Below are 6,024 nucleotides of genomic sequence, written 5' to 3'. Positions count from 1 at the left end.
AAAAACGTTGTACAGAAGACTGCAAAATTTAAGAGGAAGAGTGAGATTCAATTTCCAGCCAACTGCTTTCCTGAACATAGGTGTCCTTACGTTGGTGTCCACATGGGAGCTAGGACCTTGACTCAGGTCCCCACATAAAGGCACCTGATGAAAGTTGAGGTGCTGCAGGGTGCTCCTTGCTTCCTGCTGCTGGTACAGACAAGTCTGGGTGTCTCTGGAGCTGCCTGTCACATTCAGCAGTCCTGTATGTCCTGAAATGCTGCACAGCTCTGTGCACTTTTAAGGCCGTGCTGTTGGTTAAGGTGATGAGAGCACTTGACCAGTATAGGACAATACAGGAACACAGGATTCAATCTTGTCTTGAGACTTTGGAGAGAAGAAATAAAAGTCAGCTTCAAATAGGCTGAGAACTGGGAAAGGGTCTTCCATCCCAGGCAGATCCTGCTGATGAACTGCTCAGCGCAGAGTTGTCTCACGCTCATAGTGAGGAAACATCAACAGGAGCAAAGCTGAAAGCCTCATGGTCAGGGGCATTGCCTGAAAGAGAGTTAAATGTTAATCTGCTTAGTTTTACACAAATTACTTTGCTCCGAGTCCCCAGAGAATGCAAGATCCTGGCCAAAATGCAGTGCAAGGAACAGCTGTGCACTATAGTAGAACCTATTTGACAGTAAATCTGGATTTCTCACCTGTAAGATGAAACAGACAAATGCTCATAAAAGAAAGCACTTCAGAAATGTTTAAAATGTGTATATCGTGGATGTGAAGTCAGAGAGCCCCATGACATCCAATTCTCCAAGTTTAACATTTTCGTAATTAGTCTCTAGACTAATGTTACTAGAATGCCAATGATAATAATTACAGATCTGTACTAGTACCAATGAGGCAACCAGGTGATTCAGTTCATCAGCTGGAAGCTACTCTTCTGTCAGAGGTGGGTTGTATCCTGCCCGTAAGAAAAGAATGTATATTAAGCTGGCTAGTTTAACCAGAATATCAGTGATTAAACAGATGCTCTTCAAGGTTTCTTTGAGAAGATGTGTGAGTGGGAGATACACATGAACACAGAGATCTTTTAAGGATACGAAGAATATATTAAAATTCCACATGTACAAAGCTAAGTATAACTGAATTGTTGTATCTAGTGTTTTCTGTTCTCACCTCAGGACCAACTGCAAGTAGAGTTCAGTATTTCACTGCTAACTGTAATGTCAGAACCTTGAGAAACAGATGAGGACTCAACAAATCAATCAACAGAATTATGCTCTCCTTTTAATATAGCTGTCCCTCCTTGATGATAGCAGAGAAGGGACAGTTTGCATTAGTGTTTAATCAGTAGGTTCCCTGACTTGGTCTTCAAATGTCAGTTCTTAGTGTCCCCCTTGCCTTGAAAAATGAAGATACTGGAATTTGGTGTAACTCCTTTGTATGAGAGGTACAGTCCTCCTCCCAGTATTTGCCTCATGGAAGGGCTTGCTCATAACCCATAGTGTAGTGCTCATAACCTCACGTAGTGCAGTGAGTCTTGACAGAAGACTCAGTGGTAAACTCAGAAGTTTTCTCTGTTTATTTTCTTCAACCTTAAACACATTGATTTTTAGTCATTTTATTTAAACCTTGGTTTCGAGAAAATGTTACCAGTAAAACCTGGTCAGGAAAAAAAGCAGGATAAAATTATTCACTCTGCTAAAAGTTTTCAAATTATGAAGGTGAATGAAATCCCATATATTTGAAGTTTCATTAGAAATACCCAAGCATTTTCCTTCCTACCCCGATATACCTTAACCTAGAGGTGGCAATTAAGTATTTGTTATCCTGCAAAAGGAGGTTGAATATGAACTGAGAAATCTGTCAATTTCTAATGGCATTTCTGTACGCCTTGTGGTGAAAGTGGTGAAGACAGATGAAAGGCAAGTAGGTTGGTATATTAAATGATCATTCTTCACCCTGAATAGCAATTTCATGCACTTTGAATCCAAGAATTAGAGCCTCTTGTTTTGTAACTTGATCACAGCACAGTAACTCCTAAGCTAATTTCTTAAAGGCTCATCTGTAGTCTTAGCTGATTATCCTCCCGCAGTGAAATGTTTGGGATGGAAGACAGCAGCAAGTAGAGATCGCTGATTTATTTGATTGCAGCCATTATGGCTACCCTAGGAGGACTTGTAAGCAAATTCTGTTTTCCATGTATTCAAGCTAGAGTGAACCTTTGCTCCAGCTGTACTAAATGTAACTATCTGAAATGCTTGTTAGTGTATCAGCAGTAAGGGTGAGCGCTCTATTCAGAGTCACTGCAGTCAAAGACTTGCAGGTAGTTTTCAGAGTTCAAGACAAGTGGCTCTGTGGGCATGTTGCCCAGCCACGGTCCCTCACGCATCCCTACTGGTGGACTGCCAGAGTGCCCTGTGCTTCCCTTCCAGCCTCTGCACCTTTGTTTCCTTCTCAGGGAATCGGGTAAGAGATCAAAGGCAGAGATAACATGCAGAGTGCTTTGCCCACCTGTATTTTCTGGAGAAGTGCCTTCAGATGTCTTGGCACAAGTTTTCCCTAATGATTTCGTAGTGCTTTGCATATGGCTGCAGACTAGCACTGTAGGCCAACTTTGAACACACAACATAAAGTTAATGTAGGTGCCCTGCTCACAGAGAAGCAAAACTGCTTCTGACAGATTCTTGGAGATAGCAGGCAAAGTATTCACAGGTAGACCAGTAATCATAGAAAGAAAAATTTTGCTCACCCAACTAGTGAAGGACTATGGCTACATGGCTACACAGCACTCCGTCACAGGAAGCAGCCTCAGTCCAAGAGACACTCTCTTGTCTTGGTTTTATGTTTTTTGGTCAGTATTCCACACCATCACATCTCTCAGTGCACTGGAGTTAAAGGGTTAGTACTGCCGTTCTGTGGCTTGTCAACATTTCTGGTTTCCTGGTCCCAGAAGACAAGAGTGAACTACAACTCCCAGAGGACTTCGTTGTTCCATTTCCATTCGAACAAACAGATAAAATGATGGAGTCTCAAGACTGCCTCTCTTTGCTGTCTGTGCTCCTGGCTGTCTCACCTGTAGCATTAGAGTAAGGAATGCAGTTTTGTAAACTCTCTCCTATTTTATTGATGAGCTTCAAATCCCATCATATTCTATTATCGTACATTCCGCTGCTATATTTTGTAAATTAAGTTTTTTCCCTTAGTTCACTGCTGCTGGCTTTCTTGCCTAGGCCTAACTTCCCCCACCCTTTTCTCTTCTCAGTCCGTAGATGCCTTAGCTCCCTATCACCAAACCTGGCCAAACTACAACAGCTTTCTTCAGTGACTGGCCCTTACAGGAGCCCAGGCTAACAGAAGCGGTCTTATTTTCTGGAGAACATTTCTGTTCTTTTGTTTTTCTTTTAGGAACTGTGCAAGCTTTGCACAGTAGCAATGTCATGGTAGTGAAAGGAGAACATGTGAGCTTACCAACAGGCAGGACACAGTGCCACCTGCAGAGCTGACTTCAGACAGAGCACAGAGGGCACCTGAAGAATATAGGATAGGGCATAGTGGATATAGCTCATCTTGCTGGAGGATCATTAGACGAGGTAATTGGAGGTAGAAGGTAAAGGAGTTTACACTGGACAGCAGGGATTTATCTGAGCATCAGCTTAGTAAGGGCTGTGCAGAATATCTCATCGTGCCAACCTAGCTTCTCCCCATCTCACTTTTGAGCATTGCACAGACTTTTTGATGTGCTGTACGTTCTGACATGGTGGGACTCAATAGTCAGGAACCAGAGGAGACAGACCATACCCTCTCAACCCACTTGGAGGGTTTGGTTTGGAAATGTCTTGGGCTGATGCAAGTGAGCAACTCTGAACCACTCAGGAAATCGTTTTTGCTACTGTATCTTCAGTTAGTGAGCAGGTGTAGCTTGTGAGCTCTCAGGGCCAAATCAGATAGCATTCAGGAAAAGCAGCATTACCTTTAGGTGAGGGTGGAGCCACTCATGTGATTAAGTTCTGAAGTGTGGTCTAAACTACTTAAAAGTAAACTCCAGGTTGAATGAATATAGCTTCACATAAAAAATGAAGATGCGTAATTGCTTACAACAAAACAGTCTTGAAAAATACAGCTCTCTAGGTGTTAGATTCTTATGTCCTGTTGGGGAAAGAAATGGTGTGATTCCTAGTGATTTGATCTGGGAGCATCCAAAGGTACAAAAGGAGTAATTTCAGAGAATTTCAGTTGGAATCACAGAATCACTGATTCTGTGAATACTTCACTGTTCCATTTTCTGTTTAGAAGGAAAGAGAAAACTGGGAGTCATGAGACTTCTATTTCTGCTTGGCTCTGCAGTGTATGCTCCCTAGCTGTCCCACCTTCAACATTAGAGTAAGGCCTTCAGTTTTGAACAATCTCTCTCCTGTTTATTCGATTTATTAGCTACAATTCCAATTGTATTGTGCTATATTGCATTCTCTGACACTGTGCTATAATATCTAGTAAATTAATTTTCTCCCTTAGCTCGTTGCCGCTGTTTTGTTTTTAGACCCATCACAGGGCGTGGGTCCATGGGTCCCCCTGTGCCATTTAGTCAAGGATCCAGGTCGAACCAGGCCAGAGCTGTGACCATGCTGTATCTGGATGACCGTGTAAAAGGCACTAAGTGCACTGAGTAGGACTTCTGCTCCTCCGTACGTTTTTTTGTTGAGTTTGTAACATAGAGTTGGTTGTATTGAAACGGAGCTTAATTGTAACTTTCCTAAAATCAGAATGCTGTAATGTCATAATTCCAAAGATGCTCATTGTATGCTTCCCATTTACAAGTATTTATAGCTGACCTCCTGTTACTGAATCCTCGCCAATTTTGTATTTACTTTTATTCTTTAAAAGATACAACTGTTAAGTGAGAAGATGAAAAGTTCATTGTACTTTGCAGAGAAGAAAGACAATTTTCTTTGTATGATTGGCAGAACAGCCCCATGGCAGGATTCATAGGGTGAGTTAAAACCTTTTTCTGGACTAACTTCTCACATAGAGAGGACATGAAAGCTGCTTGCAGTTCCGAAATGGGGGATGTATGGCAGAATAATTAATATTGACCTTCAAAGGTAAATACAGACTGAGAACAGTTGTAATGTTTATAAATATCTGGTTTATTGTAAGGTTTATAAATACCTGAGGTGTGGGGGCCATAGTGGTGAGGCCAGTCTCTTTTCAGTGGTACGTGGAAACAGGACAAGGGGAAACAGATATAAGCTGCAGCATAGGAAGTTCCACATGAATGTGCACAAGAACTTCTTCGGGTGAGGTGACGGAGCACTGGAACAGGCTGCCTGGGGGGTTTGTGGAGTCTCTTTCTCTGGAGATATTCAAGAGTCGCTTGGACGCCTACCTGTGCGACCTGTTGTAGGGAACTGCTTTGGCAGGGGGTTGGACTCGATGATCTCTTGAGGTCCCTTCCAACCCCTACAATTCTGTGATTCTGTGAATGACTGCAGCCGCACAGTGTTGCTCAGTTAAGAAAAAATTAAATGTAATGCAGTGGAGAAAAGGGGAAAGAAATGAAGAGTTGAGTGTTCAGATCACATACACTGAGCCAAAAATTTCCATATATCACGTGTGAGGTGCTTCTGCCAAGTGAAAAAGTATCATTGATTTTTACCCCTAGAGTCTAATGGGAGAAGTGAGAGGAAGCACCATGAATTTCCACCAAACACTGTAGGTATGCTTGCTTCATCACTTTTTTTCCACTCTCTGTCAAGGCTAGTGGGGTAAGAATCCTCAACAAGGGAAAAACTGAGGCGAAAGTACTCAGAGAATCTGCTGGGAAAAGGTGAAAAGGAATTGGGCAGTGTTGTCTATGAGAGTGGATGTGGTGATGCCCCAAACTGCAGGTGTATTTTGTGCTGGATGTTGGCAGCAGTGTTTTCTTTGTGTAGCTCTGCTTCATGGTACGAGTGGTGAGAGGCAGTCAGAAAGCTCACTTGGCTGTCTGCTCAACAGGCATCCCATTGAACCTCTATTTCAATGGCGAATATATGATGC

The 6,024-nt window shown here is 42.5% G+C and overlaps 1 long non-coding RNA gene across 1 annotated transcript; it reads right to left on the bottom strand.

The window, feature by feature from the left end:
- Window positions 1-415: 415 nt before the first annotated feature.
- On the bottom strand, window positions 416-4,123 carry LOC122161648. Its single transcript, XR_006169242.1, has 3 exons — window positions 3,457-4,123; window positions 2,738-3,061; window positions 416-537 (listed from the first exon to the last, which is right to left on the bottom strand). It is a non-coding gene; the product is annotated as an uncharacterized LOC122161648 (long non-coding RNA).
- Window positions 4,124-6,024: the final 1,901 nt, after the last annotated feature.

Source organism: Centrocercus urophasianus, unplaced genomic scaffold (genome assembly GCF_019232065.1).
Source record: "Centrocercus urophasianus isolate 14NV4802_14NV808 unplaced genomic scaffold, USGS_Curo_1.0 seq_193, whole genome shotgun sequence".
Lineage (NCBI taxonomy): Eukaryota > Metazoa > Chordata > Aves > Galliformes > Phasianidae > Centrocercus > Centrocercus urophasianus.
This window is presented reverse-complemented; position numbering and strand designations above follow the sequence as displayed.